We start from the raw sequence: 22,647 nt of genomic DNA on the forward strand, positions 1-22,647 counted from the left end.
TATGTATGTATGTATGTATGTATGTATGTATGTATGTATGCATGTATGTATGTTTCCTTAGCTCTGAATCTCAGGTAGGGCGCCTCGCACACCTGCCCATTGGTGTTACCTACAGCAGCCACCCGAGATCAAGGTTCAGTGGCTTTTGGCCCACAGGGCGACACGCTATATTGCTTCAGTGTTGACCCCCGCCTCACCTGCTGCTTGTGTGTGTGTGTGTGTGTGTGGGTGTTGTGTATAGGTGCGCATGTGCATCTGTCTACACCAACACACACATACAAATATCGGTTCCTTGGTTCCTGCTTGGCTCTACTACTACTCAATGAACTAAATCTATATTTTAATCAGTCGCTTGCATGAGAGATATAAAAATTAGTTTAGGAGTAGAGAGAAACCAGAAGAGAAAATGAGATAAATCCCCCATAGACAATCATAGAGACACAGAGAAAGAGAAAAAAGAGGATTCCTTAAAACACACAACATGAAAAATCAAAGATAAATTTACCCGATGATAAATCCCATAAAGAACAACAAGTAAGACAAACTCCCTCAGACCAAAACTATCCCAGGGCCTACATTAAAGATGAACTCCCTCACGTACAGGTATACACAATCCCCTTACAGCCTCTTCCCTACAACGAGAAGAACCAAGACGGCTTCTCCCCTTCTCTCCGACACCCTCAGTAATTATTCATCGCATTCATCACACACACAGGCGGGAGCTTAGAGTATCTTCCAGCTTACGATAACATCATCTCTCTTTGATAACTTGGACAGGCCGCTCAGATCACTTTTGTTGCGCCGCCTTCACCTGTATTATTATCCAGTAGGTAAATAACTAAGAGTCCACGAGATAACCAAGTCAAGATGTTCAATAATGACCATATTGTCGTCTTACTCCTGCAGCAGGTGACACAAACACTGATTAGGGGAAGGTGTGGGATGTATACAGGACCTAATAACAATACTCTCTCTCTCTCTCTCCCTCTCTCTCTCTCCCTCTCTCTCTCTCAGTACAAACGAACGCATTAATATTACTTAAACACATTAAAATTCACTACAGTGTTTGCCAAGTAATTCCTATGTTGGTATATACGAGTGTGTGTGTATCTCGTGGAAAAGGAAAGTAAAGGTGTTTTAAGTGGGGTGTTACTATGTAAGAGCGCCCCTCCCGCGGTACACGTTATGGGATGGCCAGGAGGGGAGGAGGACTAACTGGCCCAGGTAGGTCTACAGGAAGACGCACGCCGCATGTGAATGGCATAATGGGACTGCTGATAGCATTTTTAAGGTCTCAACCCGTCCGGTAAATTACCTAAGAAGATCGTTTCCTGAGAATTGGTCCTCGGCAACAAACCCTGTCGTTCCTCACAAAGTTTGGCATGACGCATTACTCGTCGTCATCTCTGTCGCCGAGACAACAAGTTCATGACTGGATTACACTTTTCATAAGTAAGACGGGGTTCAAGTTAGCGAGGGTGAGCTGACATTATTCCCAAAGGAAAAGTTGCCCTAAGTTTATCCAGTAAAACTTTAACAGCCTAGATCTTCAAAACTTTATAAACTTGCTTTAAACTATGCAAATGCTTTTCTCTTGTGAGATTTGCCTTGATGTTCGGCAAAGAAAGCGTTTGAGGCGCTCTGAATGCAAGAAAGAAAGATGACTTGCAGTCGTTTCGGTCGTGAATTTCCCACTGTGGAAATACGACTCTCGACCTTAAGAACGTCGTAGAGTCTCCCTGTCTTTCGGCCGACACGCAATAATACTTGACTTATATTCTGAGACGGTTTGAGAAGTGTTCCTTTTCTTGCTCTCCACGACGGGAATAAACTCGGCGCGGGAGCATAAGCGGAACAGATTATATTCATACATGTAAGTTTAAATATCAAATAACAACACTTACTTGAACCAATGAAATATTTTATCGACCGCCTTATAATATTTATAACGTAATATACTTCAAATATCATACAATACAGGTACTCTTCCCGTACTACCGCTGACCTTAAAATATATATTATATAAATGGGTGTGTTTGTGTAGTTTTCCCCTTTAATATAATATTCACTAAATAACTATCATCCTCGTATATAGTCGTTTAAAATGTGAGGGTCGTAATAATATAATGGACGATGTTCAAAATAAGATCTCTTTTGTTGACACTATTCAGGAATTATTCGTCTACCTAATATCTTGTGTACAAAAATATAACTTAGTATAACCTGTTTTTAATTTGAACATCCACAGTATGTTTTATCTACTGTATTCACGTAATGGTTTAATATCCACTACCCACTGTCAACGTCCTGACTTTCTTATCCAGGAATTACTTATCCACATTCATAACCACGCCTACTCTTCTCTCTTCCCCTCTTACCGGCATCCATATCCACATCCACTCGTTCCCAGGGTATATTATTCGTCTCCTTAGCACTTCATTATACACTCACATTTACTTCGCATTACTTACGAACACTTCACAAAGTTACACTAATTTTCCCCCGCGCCTCATCAGTTCTCATAAATGCTTTAGTCTCACAAATTCTCACAAATGTTTTAGTCTCACAAACTCCCACGAACGTTTCTCAGTCTCACAAATTCTCACAAATATTTTAGTCTCACAAACTCCCACGAATGGTTTCTCAGTCTCACAAATTCTCATAAACGCTTCACAGTCTCACAAAAAAGGTATCTCAGTGGGGCTTCACAAAGTCTCACAAGCGGTTCAAGTTGTCCTAAGACGCTCCAGGAAACAATGCCAAGAGATGGTAAAGAAACTTCTTCAACATTAGCCTCATCAACTGTCATGGGAGACTCATGGCATATACAGTACGTGTATATATATTACTTTCCGTATTGAATGATGTATATATTAGTGTATAAAATCATACATTATTATTTATACCACAATCATGTGTCAGATAAACCAAACTTCTGCCTCGTTGTATACTGAATGTAGTCAATAAATTATTTATATAGTTTACCCAGATAATACAGTAAGTACACACAGGCATAAAAAGTTAAATAAAGTGACACGAATGAAACATCAAGCAACGTTAATGAAAGTTCTACGTTAAAAATGTATATCGAAGTTTTCGTTATAAGTCTCATTAGTAACGAACGAACATTACAGGTAAATATGCAATTTTTGGTTCAAATAAGACCATGTTCCCGAGGCTGTTGCACCCAATAATAGGTATCTGGCCACATGTATTTTACCTGGACACAGTATTGGAAATGTGTCTCGGATTCTGAGGGCAAGAGAATATTGCTCAGGATTAAGACGCACAGCAGAACCACCCCCCTCTCGCCCCAAATATACTACAAACTTGTATACCTTGAGACTTCCTTCCCTGCTCATACAACGTCTCAAAACTTTCCAAATTCATCTTTCCAATTGGTAGAAATTTTTCCTGGTCTTTTTTTTTCACCTTGGTGGAGTTCAGACGAGGATCTCCCCGAGGCAGTGTTGATCTGTTGTATGATGCGCCCGCTGCCATATCAATTCTTATCCCTCACAACAGTATCTCCTGTCACTGGTCACAGATCTCATCCACCCGTTTCTTCACTAGACTCTACGTGTTATATCTAGCGTGTATATATATATATATATATATATATATATATATATATATATATATATATATATATATATATATATATCCATTGTTCTCTGAGTAACTTGAGTTTTTCGTCTCTTATGTGCATTTAATTACCTTGTTTCAACACTCGTAACTCGCCCTGGCCAACACTTATCCTACAAGGAACTACAGGTGAGTTGTTTTAGAATATGACGCATTTTTCTAAAGGATCTCTAGTTTATTTAGACTCTTGAATTCAACTAAACGCTCTTTAATTTACAACCATGAATATATTCCAAGACTTTATCTTAGTATAAACTCTTGACATTCATAGTGTGGGAAATTGTGAACCAGTTGATGTTAAGTTTTATTACAACAGCCAAATTTCTTTTCAGTCTCTCCCTTCTGCGTGTTTCATTCAACTCATGTAATTATGTTTCTACCAGTGACAGATCTCATGACCAAATATTTTATCCAGAAAAACAAAAGTAATTAATGAAAGAGACGTTGTTTAAGATTCAATATTTCAAACACTTCATTTAATATTGACCTTGTTGTTGAGAGATCATTGTATTAATACCTTTATAAATTTCTTCCTAAATACATTTACATCAGAGTGAATCAACAACTTATATTCGTCATCAATAATAGTAAGGTCTTTCATAACGCGTCTCATTAACAAACAGTAAGTGATCTATGGGGCCACAAATAAACCCGCCTCTTCTCTCGGTTCCTAGTGGTCGAGTTTTGTTCCAATTCTTTTGATAAATACTTTTAAAACCCGTTTCTTGCCTTTCTGACCTGAAGTAAGACAACAGCAGTGTTAACCACTTTTCTGCCTCACGTATTTTGTAAACAGTTACACAAGATCCTCTGATAATTCCCCCGCTCCACAGCCTTTATGATTCAACTAATACTCTACCTTCTATTTACTGATCACAGGTGTAAGAGAGCCGTAGTTTTCTATCCGGTTCACTCTTTTGTTTCTGAACTACATCCTCATTGTACATTGGGTATAGATTTACTGTACATAAGCTCTTTCCCCACAAAATGTTTCTCAATTTTATATGATGGCTTTATCTTACATATATCTTATACATATATACATCTCAAGGTCTCATGTGGTTATATTACAAGCGGATACGGTCTAAGGTAAATAAACGTGTAAGTTATCTGAGGGGAAACACCATACAATAAGAAACTCTTCCTGTTCTCGTTCTGGGCCGCTGAGCGAGTCTCTCCACCTCCCTCATACCTATCATCCTCATCCCTCCAAATGGTAATGATCATGTATGGGTTGTGTTCCTCCGGGGATAAGAACCTCCACTTCTCCTTAACTCTGATGAGAAGTGGAAGGAACTCTATAAGTGATCCTCTCAGAGTTAGGAAGCAATTTTCATAATTTTTCCAGGAATTCAGAGAGATCCTTACAGCGCCGGAGTCCTGGATGATAAATGTAGACTTTAGTGCTCCATTTGACTACCTTACTCTAAAGAAGAGGAAGTTTTTAGACCAACTTTATATCAGTGTTGGTAATATTCACACATCTCCGATATTCATTTATATATTCTCTTTATTACCGTGAGACTTCTCCTAAAAATACTATTACCTATTTATACAATGCTGAAAAATGCTTATGTTTATTCTTTCATTAAATTATAACTAAATATCGAACACTAAACAGTATTAAAACTGAACATTTCTCTTGTTAATGTGTACAAGAAGTGAAATAATTAGAAAAATAAACAGATTAAATAAAGATCATCCATACTTAGCAAATATTTCAGTAATTTGTCGAAAAATAATCGTCACCTGAAAGCCGACAATTAATGTAGTTCTGAACTTGACCTTTGCAGTTCATCCTACGAATGACAATCAGAATCACACTTTATTATATTGATTGTTTTCATAAAAGTTTCTGTCTCTTAATATGATTTTGGTTTTCACTATTGATAATCATGTTCTTGAAAACCTTTCCAAATAACCTACGACCTTGACCTTAAACGACCTACCGATCTTGACCTTAAACAGAGCCTAATCTTAAACCGATCTTGACCTTAAACAGAGCCTGATCTTAAACCGATCTTAACCTTAAACCGATCTAAGCCAAATACTATCACATATATTTACCACCACCTTTAAGGCACTAACTCAAATAACAACCTCCCCAGTAATACTCTGATCATAGAACTTAGGAATCCTCATCATCATCGCTACACACACCTGGACCAGCCTCATGGAAACACAATAAGCTACCGGGGGGAAACATCACATCACTTAAGCTCACCTGAAAGACTACAGACAATAGCAACAAGAGTCAGTAAGTTAGAGATACAAAACTAACACCCTAATAAGCTGGTGGTTATGACCGTAAGTTCACTATATTTCGCGAAGTTTTGTTAAATAATGAATATAATCGAGACACCAACAATCATTTCTTCACTCAGGAATGACCAGAGATCAACTTCCTCAGAGACTGTTCGCTCATAACAGGTATACCTTCATCTTTAATTAACGATATTCTTTACGAAAAAACAATAACAATAGAATAACATCTTAATTCGGTGGCATACCAACATATCTCTGCACAGGTTTTCCCCATTCTTAATTTATTTTCTAAGATCACCTATTTTTCTTCACCCTATCCCTGGTTAACCTTTCGTTGTTGTATACACCCCAGCACAACTCACACCTACACCACGTCCAACCTAGAAACTACGTCTCCCTGAGCTAGCTGGAGTTAGGTCAGGTGATACTGCATTTTAAATCATGCTTGTGCTGGACTTCACTTGTGGTCTTCCCAGCAAAATTAGATGCACATATGTCACCAGATTAAAGCAGAACTTCTCGGCTTTCTCTTCTATAATGACAGCTCAGTCTGACACAGAGAATGGCAGCCCAAATGTCACAGATAATGGCAGCTTAAAACTGACACATATAATGGTAGCTTAAGTCTAGACATACATAATGGCAGCTTAAGTCTAGACACATATAATGGCAGCATAAGTCTAGACACATAATGTAAGCTTAATTCTAGACGCATAAAATGGCAGCTTAAGTCAAGACACACATAATGGCAGCTTAATTCTAGACACATATAACGGCAGCTTAAGTCAAGACGCATAATGGCAGCTTAGGTCTAGACAGACCATCTCTTTTATTATAGAGGCTGGAGGAGATGGAGCGCTGGTCAATATCTCACACAACCATTGTAAAGATCCATACAACTTGCCACACACTCAAGCATTTTAGTGACTTCCCGTAACTACTTCCTGCTTGCGTCTGTCTCTACTGCTTATAACTGCCTCTACTACTTGTGTCTGCCTCTACTGCTTGCGTCTGCCTCTACTGCTTGCGTCTGCCTCTACTGCTTGCGTCTGCCTCTACTGCTTGCGTCTGCCTCTACTGCTTGCGTCTGTCTACTGCTTGCGTCTGCCTCTACTGCTTGCGTCTGCCTCTACTGCTTGCGTCTGCCTCTGCTACTGCTTGCGTCTGCCTCTACTGCTTGCGTCTGTCTCTACTGCTTGCGTCTGCCTCTACTGCTTGCGTCTGCTTCTACTGCCTGCGTTTGCCTCTACGTGCTCTGCTTATAAGTTCCGCAGCATTACGACAAATATCATGAAATCCGATCATCAATTTTTATTCTTACTGTTAATTCTGCATTCGTACCTCTGCCTCAATAAAGTATTTTACAGTATTCTCTTGCAGCGACGATACTGACTCACTAAGTTGAGGACACTTACAATAACAATGTTTCGTCTTCAAGTTTCCAAGTGAAGAACTGTCGGTTTTTTTTTATTTATTTTTTAATTTTTAAGCAGAAGATTAACACTATCACATTAGATTTTTATTACACGACTGTTAGTGCTCCTACTCGCTCGACAATTGTATTTAGTGACACTTTACCACACACACACACATTTATATATAGGGATGATTACAAAATATTAATAGTTACACATGTTATATCAGAAAATAACATACTAGTGACACCAACTATAAATGAATAGCGTCATTACCAATTTAGTCTAGTCCTACCTAACTAAGGTGATGATTTATTTTAATATAACACATCTGACGCCGTTACACTTTGAAGCCGTATTCATTTCTTTTAGTACATACAAATCAAATTATAACCAAGAAAATAGCTGTTATATATTCAGGAAGAGTTCAGCTTCCTCGTTAAAACTAATAACACCAGCCTCTAGACATAAGACATCTGCCCCGAGAACCAAGGACAGGCGGTAGTTACCATCTTCTCCCTTAGTCCAGGAGTGATGCCGCCTCCTCAGGTCCCCAGGGCTGGGACACTCACCCAATTAGTGTTTTATAGTCAAGGGAACCAGACAATCATTGAATTCTGACTGGGTCTCTCGGGCCATCAAGTGGCCACGTGTCAGTCTCAGTGCAAAGCCTAACTAGATCAGTCTCCCACCTCTGTAACCTTCGTATTTTATGTCCAGGGGCGAATCTCCGCTGTAATGTCCCAGGTTTGTTTGGGTCAACAATGGCACCCCAACAACCCTACCAGGCATTACAAACTGCAGCTCTAATCTTAGGAAGTATATCCTAAGGGGCTGGTCGGGACACAGTGGCCCTGGCCACCTTGTCCGCCTTCTCATTGCTCGACACATTTATATGTGTCACTAAACTCTGGTTACATAATAACAGTATACAACGTGACAATTTTCATTAAGTTTTAACAATAAAAACGTAATTATCCTAAATTAATAAAAACGTCAGTTTAATTTTTTAAGACTTAACTGGATGATTACCCTTATTTAACGCAATAAAAAGTACTGTATGCTCTCTCTCTCTCTCTCTCTCTCTCTCTCTCTCTCTCTCTCTCTCTCTCTCTCTATATATATATATATATATATATATATATATATATATATATATATATATATATATATATATATATATATATATATATATATATATATATATATATTTATATATATATATATATTATATATATATATAATCCTGTATAACGGCACACACGGAAAAACTAATTCCCTTGTAACTTAATATATAAACACGTGTTTATAACTCACTAAAATGTGGCTAATTATCTGTCATTACGATACATTAACATCATAATTACACTTCTTCAAAGAATGGACAACGCATTATAGCTTAAGCAAAAAAAAATCTTTAATGTTTTCTTCGTGAGCTTCAAAGGCATCCTTTTGTAATTTTTTCCTCGTAAAAAATTTTTAAAAAATTATGTCACGAGAGTACATACAGTAAAGCATCAATTTTCTGCTTATAAAGTTCATAAAACATATCTTGTAGCTTCATCTTAATAATATCCAAGGCCTCAGGCACAACTGAAGGCTGGAGTCATAATTGAAAAGAGCATTCAAATGGCAAGGGCACAGACAGAATAAATGAAGTGGAAGTTACCCAAGGCGCACACACACACACACACACACACACACACACACACACACACACACACACACACACAAGCGAGGCTATCCGTCACTCTCTCTCTCTCTACGTGTCTTGACTGTCTGCCTGTCTGTCTCTATCTGTCTGAGTGATAAAATGTGTTTGTTTCTCAATCAGTCTGTCTGTTTTTTCTGTCTATCAGTATTTTAATGAGTGCGATAATACGTTAGGTACCTGAATGACTGATATTTCCTGTCTGTCTGTTTTTCTGTTTGTCGTAAAGTTACTCATGCTTCCGTCATGTTTAGCTGACGGTGTTCGGTTCATGGGTCATCAAGGAGTCTGTCTGTCTGTTTCCCGGGTAAATGCTGTATTTTCTGCCTCATTTACACACTATTGCAGGGTCTCAATTGTTTCTCTTACAACACATCATACAGATATTGTTTCTTACTATTGATATTTGTTTTAATTTTGTATTTCTTTTTGGCTCTTTATTATTATTATTATTATTATTATTATTATTATTATTATTATTATTATTATTATTATTATTATTATTATTATTATTATTATTACTATTATATTTTCACCCACCTGGCCTTGATGTGCCGGGTGGGCTAATGCACGTAAAAAAAAAGAAAAAAAAAACTAATTCTTTACTTCGGCTACTGACTGCCCCCGTCTGCCTGGGTACTTGCGTGTGATTACTATAATGTCTGTGTGTTCATATGACTGATAATTAATCTGTCCCTGTCTGTCAGTTATCTGCACCTCTGTTAGTATGCATGTTTACCTGTTAAATTCCTTTGTTTGTCAGTCTTTTTGTGAATCAGTCTGTTTATATTTAGCCCTAGGCATGTTTTGTCTGAGGGGTATTGTTATGTATGTGTGTGTGTGTAATAATAATAATAATAATAATAATAATAATAATAATACTAATAATAATAATAATAATAATAATAATAATAAACGGTTTATTAATAGAGTTGCAGCCGGTGGCTGAAAATATACACTTACATGTGTGTGTGTGTGCGTGTGTGTGTGTGTGTGTGTGAGGTGCGGGTTTTTCACGTTAACACTGGGCTGTGAACTTTAACTTTAACCATATTTGAAAAATAATCTAATTTATGCACAAGTCATAGCCTCTTTCCTGATATTAAACTGAATTCAGAAATTGGCATATGTAGCTCCAGACGCAAATAAACAACAGCACATATAAATACACACAAAAACCCAACCTCCATACGTATACATATACACCACTTGCACCCACCCACACACACAGACCCATACTGAAACATGATCCCTCCCCTACAGAAACTCGTACAATGCTCGTTATTTCAAACACAAGAGATTATTCTCACAAATAGTTCAGTTACATTTTTCCCTGAAAGTCACCAAATATTTTTGTTGTATGAAACATTCATGTCCACCCAATTGTTTATCTATTCATTTATCCAATTAATTCGTCATTCATTACGTACATTTTTCGTAATCAAGTCGCTCTTCTAAACTTTTTTGTTTTAACTTACATTATACCGATGTAAATTCAAGTACAAAATTCGTGCATACGATAAAGTTATGTATGACAATATGTATAATAGTTATGTGTAATATGAACACATAATATCCCTATCCGTAATACACCTGCTAGAAAAGTCAATGCTGTTTTATTTTGTTGCGTCGTCGGCTAAAAACGTCGTTGTCTCAGCGAGTCTTGGTAAAACATCTCGTAAAAAAACACAAGATGTTTCTCACACTGATTAGTCTAATGTGAATGTAAATTTAATTGCATATATTAATATTAAATGCGTGGATATTTCGGCGACATCTCTTAAGATCTTGACTGTAGCTTAAAATCCCTACAGACACGAAGAGAAAAACTCAAATTATGTATAATTTCACAGACCGAACACATGTCCTCTTAGAGCGCTCTGACATTCAACTGCTGTGTTAAAAATATTAATAATTTTCTCTAGCGAGGAAATTGGAGTGGATGTGAAGAGTTGCGCACTAATTAGTGTTGGATGGAGTGGTGGTGCTGAGGTAAAGAAAGTGGAAAAAATAGATAATGGAATAGGCAGAGGAGCAGACGAATAAAACCAAAGTTGGTTGTGGAGGCTGTCAACGCATATTTGGTTCCATGATTATAGCTAATATGGAAATCTGACCATGATGATATAGATGAATAAAATATAGCAGCAGTAATTTCCACATATTTACCAAGAGGAGTTTCATCGTATCCTCTCCTTCAGCCATCGTAGCCTCTCCTTCAGCCATCGTATCCTCTCCTTCAGCCATCGTATCCTCTCCTTCAGCCATCGTATCCTCTCCTTCAGCCATCGTATCCTCTCCTTCAGCCATCGTGTCCTCTCCTTCAGCCATCGTATCCTCTCCTCCAGCCATCTTATCCTCTCCTTCAGCCATCGTATCCTCTCCTTCAGCCATCGTATCCTCTCCTTCAGCCATCGTATCCTCTCCTTCAGCCATCGTAGCCTCTCCTTCAGCCATCGTATCCTCTCCTTCAGCCATCGTATCCTCTCCTTCAGCCATCGTATCCTCTCCTTCAGCCATCGTATCCTCTCCTTCAGCCATCGTATCCTCTCCTTCAGCCATCGTATCCTCTCTTCCATAATAAGTCATTTCCATGTATGTTTCAGGAAAGTTAACCTTCAGATAATGCGTATGTGTACAGAAGACCACTACGGCGGAACAACGTAAATCTTCCCACTGTCGCAAAGTTTACATGTTAAAAATAGATGTGTAAAATGGACGACAAAATCAATGACAATTTTACCCTCCGAACAATTTTTATCACAAACTACAAATACTTAAACGATACGAATAAACGTAAATACCAATAAAAGGGAATAATGAAGAATGATATTAAAACAAATAAATAAAATAAGCTGGTAACATTTGTTTTAGAATTTTAGATAAAAACTTAACTTAATTCGATAAAGTATATAATTTTTTGACAGAAATACCGTAATAATGCTAAACAGAATATATAGGGATACTGTTTTGGAAAATAGATTGTAGGTAGTGCACGAACACTACATTACAGAACTAAACTAGGGAGAGCACGAAAATTACCGGTGTACAACAAAACTTTTACGACTTATCAAATGACACGCTGGAAAGTTTATAGTTAAAAGTAATAGAATGTAGTTTTATTTACTTTTGAGCGTCAACAACTGGGTTATTCCAGCTCGTACACTGTCAGATCAAAACAACTATCTAACATTAAACGATGCATCTCCAGCAAAAAGTTCAAAAGCTTTAATGTTTAAGACTTTTCGTTGAAGTTTCTGGCGGGTAATGCAGTGTCGGTGAAGTTTTTAAAATCCTATATTTCTGTCTTCGGTTTGCCTTTGTTGTCTGAAACACTGGCTATGTAACTGATACATTTCTGAACTCTTCCTGTCGTCGTAGTGTTTTCATCGGCTTTTCGACTACATCTGTAAACAAGTCATCCAACTGATCCATTTTCCTTGACATTTTTGTTATTCTTCACTCTGCTAGTCTTCTTTCACTTCAGGAACTATTTTCTTTACATTCTATTTATTTTCTATTCTCTTCTTTTCTTTTATAATATCTATCTTTTTTCCAAACATATTCTCCCTACCTTCTGTATCCATCCATTGTTCATTACTACGTTATTCAAAAACTTGCTCTTGGTTATTGAAGCCTCATGAGCTCTTCTCTACTCCAGGTGTCCCAGTATCTCACAGCACCTACCATAGACTCACTACCATTAACAGACTCATTGTTCAACATTGTCTTATATCATCATTATTACCAGAGCTGTTTTTATTGTTATGGGTACATAGATAACACCTCCTTTACCCTTGAACTACCTTGTCAGGAAATTTTTAGATCACCTGTCACTTTGCCATCCCAGCTTATTTCACCTTTAGATTAACCACTGTTTCATAAAGACAATTCATACTTTACATACACCTTGTTGTGCCGCTTCAACATCAATCGTACCACTGCCACACGAGAGTTTCAAGCTATCTGCTCAATTTTACGAGGTTCACATTTTTCACAAGGGGTTGACGCTTCCCAGGTCTCTTGAGGACGCTGACTCGCTGGCTTTAAAGTTTTCGAAGCTTGTTTATCCTCTTCAAAAACAAGAAGATTTAAGAAAATTATTTTGGGGACTTGAAATTGCAAACGATAAAGATCTCTTCTTTTATCTCATTAATTGTTTGCGTTTTATTGTAACCGAGTACAAGCAATACCGTTTTCCCCATCACATTTGGTGCATAACACAGGATATAAATTGGTTGCCTGTCTGAAAAAAGAGACAAAATAATAATGAAAAAGAGATTCAATTTCAATAGCCACGGCAAGGGCATTATGTATTGTGCCAATGGTTAATAAATTCAGGTTTTTAGCCACACATCCAAAGCTCGTACATTTAAACGGTGTACTGTAGTGTACATAACCCCCATACGTGGCATGCTGTTACCTGAAGACGAAAGCCTTATCTCTTTGTCTTTACAGGACTGTTGATTAATAAAAAAAATTGTTTGTTGAGGAGGGCCAGCCAGCCATTAGGAAACTATTGTGTGGTTGTCTGTCTGTCGGGGGTGAACGTCATATTTGGCTCCAATAACTTAAGTATTTCCCCGCTTGAGATCAGGATGCACAGTGATTAAGTGAGGATTTTCTAAGTTTCTGATAAATCCTTTACGTTCCCTTGGCCACAACATTAATGATCCTCGAAACTTTAGGGAAATTTTTAATTAACCCAGGAACAGCTGGACCAGATCAAAACATTTACTAAAGCGACAAGTTCTTCAATATCCTCTACCAAGTGCACTAAGACATATTCCTAAGCCAATAAAAAGCTCCCAAGGCTTTTTTTTTACTTTTTTTGCAAATGCATTGTATAGTACATGACAGAAAATGTAGGTCACTTGTACCGTGTCAGTTTAAAAGTACTGTACATTTTTTTTCCACTAAAGACCTAATTTATTAATCGTAAAGCCTTATTGGGTCAAGTCACGTTTTCAACTCGCCTCAATCAAACTAAGCTGCATAAGGGTGACGAGTCCTCTGCCAGCCTAGTCACTAAGGACATTTTCATTTGCGTGATACATATGCCATCAATTAATTCGTAATGTCCTCAACCGAATTAATATTGTAATATTTTATGCGTAATTATATCTGAGTAATACAAACCGAGCCACCAAAGAATCTTGCTAAGTAAAAACTGCGGTAAGACATATATGTATTTACCTCCAAGAAATTAAAGCAAATATTGAAGAAAATTTCAGAATAGCAATAAAAAATGAATTATATAGAAAAGCTCTACAGTAATTCACAAACGCAATATATAGTCAGATTAATATTTATAAATGTACTCCACCTCAACAATGTATTCAGTGGATTTTTTCTTCGTTTTCTAATGAGGTATTTTCATTCGCTACTGCACGCATCTCGTTTCTTTTTTTCTTTTTTTCAATGCGACATTTTTGTTCGCTATTTAGACTTCCATGTTCACTGCTTATTGATCACTTTAAGTACATGTTAACTTCGAAGAAAGCAGTGGTAACTCAGGGAGGGTGCGTGTGTATGTGTGGGACAGCTTGTTTATGTGTGGGATAGCGTGTTTATGTGTGGGGCTGCTTGTTTATGTATGGGATAGCGTGTTTATGTGTGGGGCAGCTTGTTTATGTATGGGATAGCGTGTTTATGTGTGGGGCTGCTTGTTTATATGTGGGTATGTTTGTGTTTGTATGGGGGTGTTTGTGTATGTGTGGGAGTGTTTGTGTATGTGTGGGAGTGTTTGTGTATGTGTGGGGACCTACGGTTGATCTGCTGTCAATTCACAAGACGACGCCTCTACGAGTTGGTGGAAAGAAAAAAATTTTGATGTCGACCGTACATGAAAATAACAATTCAGAAGTGAGCACGATACGATAGAAAGTAAGTTAAACAAAAAAGTGGACTAATAGGGGGTGTGTGAAGTACTGTGTTGGGTGGGTGTAGAGCTGACTGGGGCTAAAACACACCCCGCCTGTAGTAACACCAGTAGCCTGACACTCGGCCTAGCTAGTATAAAGTACGGTCCCCTGAGCTGCTTCACAATATTTATCATTCCATTACATATATTTTATAAGAACATCTTCCCCCCGGTATCTTTAATTTCGGCATGGAAGTAATTATACCTGACTACAATTCTTGACTGTAGTTCTAACCTTTGATAAATAACTAGAGTCTGATAATTATAATCAGTCAGTATCGCGATAATTTTTACTGACAAAGGAAACAACTGCCAAGCTCTCGTCACTACTGTTGTAATGTCGCGCAATACATAAAGATGATGGTCCACAAGGCAATACTGGCTGTCCAGACCAACAGTGTACCAACACACCGCATCACAGGTAGTTAAAGAGAGCACGCACATCAATGACCGTTTATATACTTTATATCATAACCGTTAAAATACATGACATAACCGATCATACAGCATATACGTGTTTGAACCGCTAATATACACTATACGGCATATATCATAACCAATAATATACATTTCATACACGTTATAATCGCTAACATACATAAACTGTATCATTATGTCATCAAGAATCTCAAGATGTCATACGAAAACAAATGCTAAACAACTGGCCACGGATACACTTAAAGTTGTTGACTGTGGAGAGGTGAACAGGAGTGATATTGTTAGCTAAGGTCAGTCTCGCACACATCATCCCCCATGACCAATACAGAAGGTCAGTCTTAAAGGCAAGCATCGAGCCTCGAGAGGTGATGCAATACAAAACACTATTTACCTCCTTAACATTTAGTTCACTGACTAACAGGACAAAGAACTGAGGAACGCACTGAAGGAGTCACGCAGCAAATCATACCAAGATAATTATTAAGCACAAGATAGGTAAACAATGTTGGTATACAAAGGCCACAAGACTGCCCAACATATGTCAAAATATGGAAACAAAGATACATAGAAATAATAAGACAGGGAGGTCAGATATGTCACCTATAGTTACCAGTCATCATTAGGAAGGACAGACTACAAGGCGTGCTATATGAGAACCTTATACCAGCTATCAGTGACGAACTAAACGTTATGGGAGTCACATAATCTATTCGGTACAATCTGATGACTGGTCGTAGTTTTGCACTCATAGAAAACTCTGGCTGCATGTGGGTATTGCACAAGTGACTCACTCGACATGACTGTAATACACAACTGACTCACTATACAGGTGAGCCAAGATCAATGAAAGATGTAACAGACCTGCACAGAAGTACACAGACACTCATTATGGAACACCTCTATCCTGAAGACGATTAAACAGACAGATTAATCATCACAAGCTGAGGGCGATTCACACAATATAAGACAACCCGACAGAAGGACAGCATTCTGAGTATGATTGTGGCAGCACTAGAGGCTTATATGAACACAGATCACACTGGTGGACTCTACGTTTATCTGCTGTCATCATTTAAGATGGATTAGATCTTCAAGAAAAGGGAAAATACTGTAGAATTTAATATAAACAAGTAACAGACATACGGTCCCTCAAGAAACTATAAATTTACACTTACCTGGAAATAAATATAAACTCAGGATGATTACCTGTCGTCCATCACACTTACATTATTATTACCTTCAAGAACAACCACAGTCACATCAATCTTTTAGTAATACAAACTATATGAGTGAGCAAATTAGTCCAATATAGTATAATAATAACAGTAATAGTGCTCACCTTGACCTTATGGTAGAGGACGCCCTGACGACACGCATTCTGTACCACGTGGACCAGTCTTCTGTACCACATGAACCGGTCTTCTGTACGACGTGGACCAGTCTTGTGGACCAGTGGACCCCCTGCCTGAAACAACATACATGTAATGGATTCACACTAAAGTCTTCTCAACCCTCGAATATATTAAATCCTAATAGACTTTCAACCAAAATTTCATCAAAAGCAACACAGAACAGAAGGTCAAAGTTTTCATCTCTTACTAAGGATCCAAACAGCTCTTAGACCAAACTGTAATCCACTGGGCAAAACACACCAATAAAATTGACTAAAAACAGATCATGACCATAGAGATGAATCACCTAACCTTTAACTGTTGATGACTAGTGATATTATTACACTAATATTTGCACTCACAGACCTGAGCTGCTGAAGTACAGTAATGCATTATAACAAGACCTCAACCAAAATAAAAATATACATGTCCATTGTTCATAAAGTTCGTTGTTGTTTCAAAACTTTTAATCGTAATACTGGAAAGTGAAACTGATAGAACGATTCAGTTATATTTTGACGAAATATGTGTTTAAAATGTTTAGTGTGTGATTATTATAAGACAGAAAATACAATAAACGGAAGGAAGAATGATACAAAGATAAGAGGATTAGAACAAGAAATGATAATATTAGAACTGAACTGTTCACAAGAATACCAACAATTTAAATCTTGACTAATACAGTAATCATGAACAGTAAAAGAAACGAACAATGGCTCCTCCCGCCTCTCTACCACCTCCCACCTCTCAAAATTGTTCAGCCAACTTGTGACAAAAGTAGTGTTTTTAAGTGGGTAAACTTTCTAGCTTGCTGCAGGAGCTTCCCAAGTTGTGTCATTATGATTTATTTCAACGAGGCTAGAGGCTATCTAAACCTGGAGTTTGTAGTGGTAAGAACCACCATCACGCTCCTCGGTCTTCTTTACATTATGGTTTGTAAATTGTCTTAATGTTGTGAGTTACGACCTGTGAGTGATGGGAATTGTTTACTTGAATTTACCTTTTGAGTTGGGACTGTCCGACCATAAATGACATTTAAAGTTGACTATAAAATTAGAAGAAGCGGAAGCCTTAAATATAAAGGGTAGGACCTAACTTAACCTAACCTAAGCTAATCTGACTTAAACCTAACCTTTAACCTAACCTAACCTAACCTAAGCTAACCTAACCTAACCTGCTTGAAACAATTATTTTGTTAATTGACTATAAAATTTCAGTAATTTCGCGAAATACCTGATTACACGGTTTGACTGTACCATATACTGTATACGGATTGGGTCAACTAACAACTAAAGTTATAAATTACAGTATTCTTGTTTCATTTACCAATTAAGATTTTATTTTTAAGTTGAGAGAATCAATCGGACTAGCTACAGGTTACAGTTATTCTGCAACACTGAAAACTATTTATCTATACATATATCTCATTCATGCTATATATTAATAACCCGTCGTTTACAAGAGTGAGGACATGTTTATAAACTGTACTGTAGATGTGTAAGGCGTAAATCATATTCATGGTGCATATTCATTTCATTATAAAGCTCATGTAATAAATATGTTGGTGTTAATAATATCTGTATGGTAAATGACAACAAAATTATACACATTAAATTGGTAACTTCCTGTCATCCAGTCGCAAATTGAAAGCCTCATAAATTTCGTTTGCAAAATGTATAAACCAGGCGAGTTTATAATTAAAATGTTACATAAAATTCGAGTTAATTTTTGTTTAACACGGAATCTGTAAGACGTGAAAAAAATGTTCAGTGCCACAGGTTTTGATATCTTGTTATTGTTATGTTATGGTTTTCTCAAAACTGTATATTACAGTTTTGATGAAGAGATGTTGATTTAATTCAAGTGTCATTAAGCACATTATTCGGCGTCAAAATCATAGAAGTGAAATGTTTATAAAATAAAATTTAACATTAAACAAATGTTATGCTCAACTGTTACCCCCAGGGTGTACTGTATGAGTCACGACCCAAATAATAAAGTCTTGCTTGTAACAACGTGTAATGTAGAATGATTGTGAAACTCCCTTTGTGTTTATTGTGCACTTAATAGTATGTGACGTAAATAGTGTAAAGTGCCATGATGAGCGCCTGCAGCCTCCCATCACTTAACGTCCTCCTCCTACAGGAAGACGTATTAGGCTGGTAGTGGTGGTACCTCACTGTGGCCACAACCTGCCACAGGGAAGACACACACCTCCCTCCGCCCTCACGATGAATGGCCACTTCTCTGCTGCATCCACCGTGCTGACTACCGCTTAGTTTATACCCCACAGCTGCTGGGGTAGTGGCCACACCACATAACTAACTAACTATGTGACTAATCATTACGTCATTTTACAGTATTGGGGTGTAATATAAAATGGTTTTATTTATTAATGTTCAGCAATCTTATTGGTAAGATATTTGTACAGCTTAAAGTTAAAAGCAGATCAAACAGTGTAGACACAAACTGAAACCAGTAAAGTCAACTAAGCACCAAAAATAATAGATATAATTCCACAACCGTAATTACAAAATACAACCAACTACAGAATACAACCCAACAAGGTGATGTGAGGGTTAAACGCGTAATGGTTAACGCACAAATCAAATCTTCAAACACCCCTTACATGTTGACGACCTCAAGTCAACAAGTCAAGCCAACCAGCTGATGCTACGAGCGACAGTTACTAGTTACTCTCAGAGGTCACCTGAAAACTCTAACGTTAATCGAGTCTACACTTTCTACTCATGTCTCACAATAGTCCGACATACTTGAACAAATTATACATTTAATATAAAATATTTTGAGCCAATTACATTCACACAAATAAAAAGACATTCTTGTGCACATATTCCGATTTTTTAAGCTCGATTTATATGCCATAATGTTCGGACAGTTTTAACTCAAAAGGTAAATTCAAGTAAACAATTCCCATCACTCACAGGTCGTAACTCACAACATTAAGACAATTTACAAACCATAGTGTAAAGAAGACCGAGGAGCGTGATGGTGGTTCTTACCACTACAAACTCCAGGTTTAGATAGCCTCTAGCCTCGTTGAAGTAAATCATAATGACACAACTTGGGGAGCTCCTGCAGCAAGCTAGAAAGTTTACCCACTTAAAAACACTACTTTTGTCACAAGTTGGCTGAACAATTTTGAGAGGTGGGAGGTGGTAGAGAGGCGGGAGGAGCCATTGTTCGTTTCTTTTACTGTTCATGATTACTGTATTAGTCAAGATTTAAATTGTTGGTATTCTTGTACACACAATTTGGTTTTATCTGTATTTTAAATCCTACCATCATTTTATTGAATATACGTCGCGTATACTTATCAGACATTGTCAAGTATTTATATCTATAGGTTGATTTAAATTTGTGATAATAACTAGAAATAATAACTAATTATAACGAAAACTCACGAAAGAAAGTTGATATACGCTAGAGCCACCGAGTCCTGAGTATAGAAAGCGATGATCGTACTGCCCAAGACTAGGTACTGTACGTATATGAGATGATGAGTGATTCAGGTTAAGAAGCTGTTGTTGAAGCACAATAATACACTAAAACATCAGCGACTCAGGAATATTGAGGTCCAGCCTACAGCACCCGGAGTTAGATGTTTGGCAAATAATATAAGAGACTATGTTCCTCGGTATGTGGTACCATCGTGTGTGGTAGATTGTTGGTTTATAACATTAGATAGTGGATAACCAGCACGGAACGTCAACCCATATGTTTAGAGATACTGTGGTGAAGCAAGCATGAGGTACTCTACGCATATCGAGTTACAGTGTGAAGGAGCGGGTTCCATTTTATGCAAGAATCAACCAGTTGTAGTATTGTTCTTGTTAATTATTTTAAATGAGAAATAGGAAGTGATCCTTCGTCGAAACTTTCCATAAACACTGGCTCATAATAATTATATTAACGGAGTCTGTCCACATGTTAAAAATTTCTAAGAAAAATAAATTGTATTATGTTAACAGTCATTTAAAAGAGTACAGCATATTTTAAGAAGAAATCGTAAAGTATAAAGTTATTGCTATCTATGGGTTTTGGCAAAAAAAAAATGGAATTTACGAAAAAGGAATTTGTTCCCCTATGCCACGCGGGTATTTGCTTAACGTCCACAGCGGCTGGTTTGTTTTCATTCAGTGAAGCTGTGAACGGCTCTAGCGAATGAAAACAACCATCACTGATCACTCTGGTTTGTTCGTGCTAAAATTAGACATAGTTCAGTAATGCTTCTATTTTTTTAATAATACGTAGGCAGTGGCTTAAAAAAACCCAAGATAGTTGGTGGCTCCATGGTGAGGCTCCAGCTTGCCTCACTGACCGCACGTCTCGTTCACCCGTATCCTTAAAGAAAGTGCTTTACTTCCCTCATCATAGAGGCAAGTAAATATATGCCACCTTTTCGGTAAACTTAAACAACTTTAAGTACAGGAAAAGCGTAACTAGGCAGGAGTGTCAACTGATCGACTGTTCGTACCTCAGCTGGAGCGGAAGAAAGCTGCGTATAGCTCAGTGTACTATCACTAACCTTTACCTGCTAACACCGAGTCTCACAAGGCTACATAATTATTGTTTATCAGGACAACGTGTAGATCTAGGCTTTGTAATTATGCTTGCCCATATCAGAACCTTGAAAGTGTGTACAAATGTAATATATTGTACATTAATCTCTTCACCAAAAATCAAACATGTATTTCAAATGTGAAATGATATATGCAATGTTTTATAGTATCTAATTTAGTAGAATGGAATATAAGAAAGATTGCATATAGGCCTCATAGTAGTATTATATATGTTATCTATGGAATTTCATGATGTTAGGTACCTGAGTGCATGCTTTATCCATATGTTTAATGCATGTTGCTGGATGTGCATTATTTATATAATTTTGCTTCATATTACAGCATTTTATGTTCACTTTATGTCATGTAATTATGTGAGTGCGTGTTCTACCATGTTTATGTGCATGAAATCATGGCATGTGCATTTTGGTACAGTTTGGTGAATGTCATTAATATTTTCTTTTCATGCATTTGTGTATTACATAATTTTTTATTGCATATCATAAAATTTTATTATATTAATGTGCATGTATATTTCTTTGTGTGTGTGTGTGTGTGTGTGTGTGTGTGTGTGTGTGTGTGAAAGGAAAATTGCAGTGGTAGATAACATTTGCTCTGTCTGTAATTTGATGTATTATAATGACAATATAAATGCGTTAAACATATCTATATGTTCTGTTCCAACAATTTTAATAATGAACAAAAATGTTATATTACAGTAAACAAGAAGAAGTTGATGAATATTTAAATAACTTATCAGTAACAATTCCACTGTTTTTTAAATTTTTAAATGGACTGTGTTTTAACCTCTAGTAGACTCACCGCATCAGGGCAGCCATTGTGGGTTGATCCTCACACCGGTCACGGGCAACTCCTCACCTTCCTCTCCTGACCTTGTTACTGCGCATCATGAACAACGCACACTGGTTCATGTGGGACTAGCTTTTAAGCACGTCCGAGTTAGATTGGTGAAAATTAAAGTAAAATTGTGATGGTGAAGAGTGCTGCAGGTGTTCCCTCTTGATGGCGGTCAGCTCAGTCAGAGGAAAACACACCTAAAGGCTTTTTGGATCACCTGAAAATTAGATACCCCAGTTTATTTCACCTGAAGAATAACCATCCTAATGTTACCTGGGTGTTGGTTAGTAAGAGTAGGTTAGTTTAGTATTAATGTAGTTTGTTAATCCTCAGGTGAAATATGCTAGGGTGTTTAATCTTGAAATGATCATATTTCGTCTGCTGAGACTACTCCCAAATCCACCACTCATGTTTATCG

At 37.3% G+C, this 22,647-nt stretch overlaps 1 long non-coding RNA gene across 1 annotated transcript in view; it reads right to left on the minus strand.

Moving 5' to 3' along the window:
• Positions 1-22,383, minus strand: part of LOC121859778 — a 55,569-nt gene extending 33,186 nt beyond the window's left edge. Inside the window, exons 1-2 of the long non-coding RNA XR_006087711.1 lie at positions 22,194-22,383; positions 16,737-16,862 (exon numbers count right to left, since the gene is read on the minus strand). This is a non-coding gene — a long non-coding RNA (uncharacterized LOC121859778). The remainder of the gene's footprint in view (positions 1-16,736; positions 16,863-22,193) is intronic.
• Between the last annotated feature and the right edge of the window lie 264 nt (positions 22,384-22,647).

The sequence above is a fragment of the Homarus americanus genome, unplaced genomic scaffold, assembly GCF_018991925.1.
Source record: "Homarus americanus isolate GMGI-L3 unplaced genomic scaffold, GMGI_Hamer_2.0 scaffold27231, whole genome shotgun sequence".
Classification (NCBI taxonomy): Eukaryota; Metazoa; Arthropoda; class Malacostraca; order Decapoda; family Nephropidae; genus Homarus; species Homarus americanus.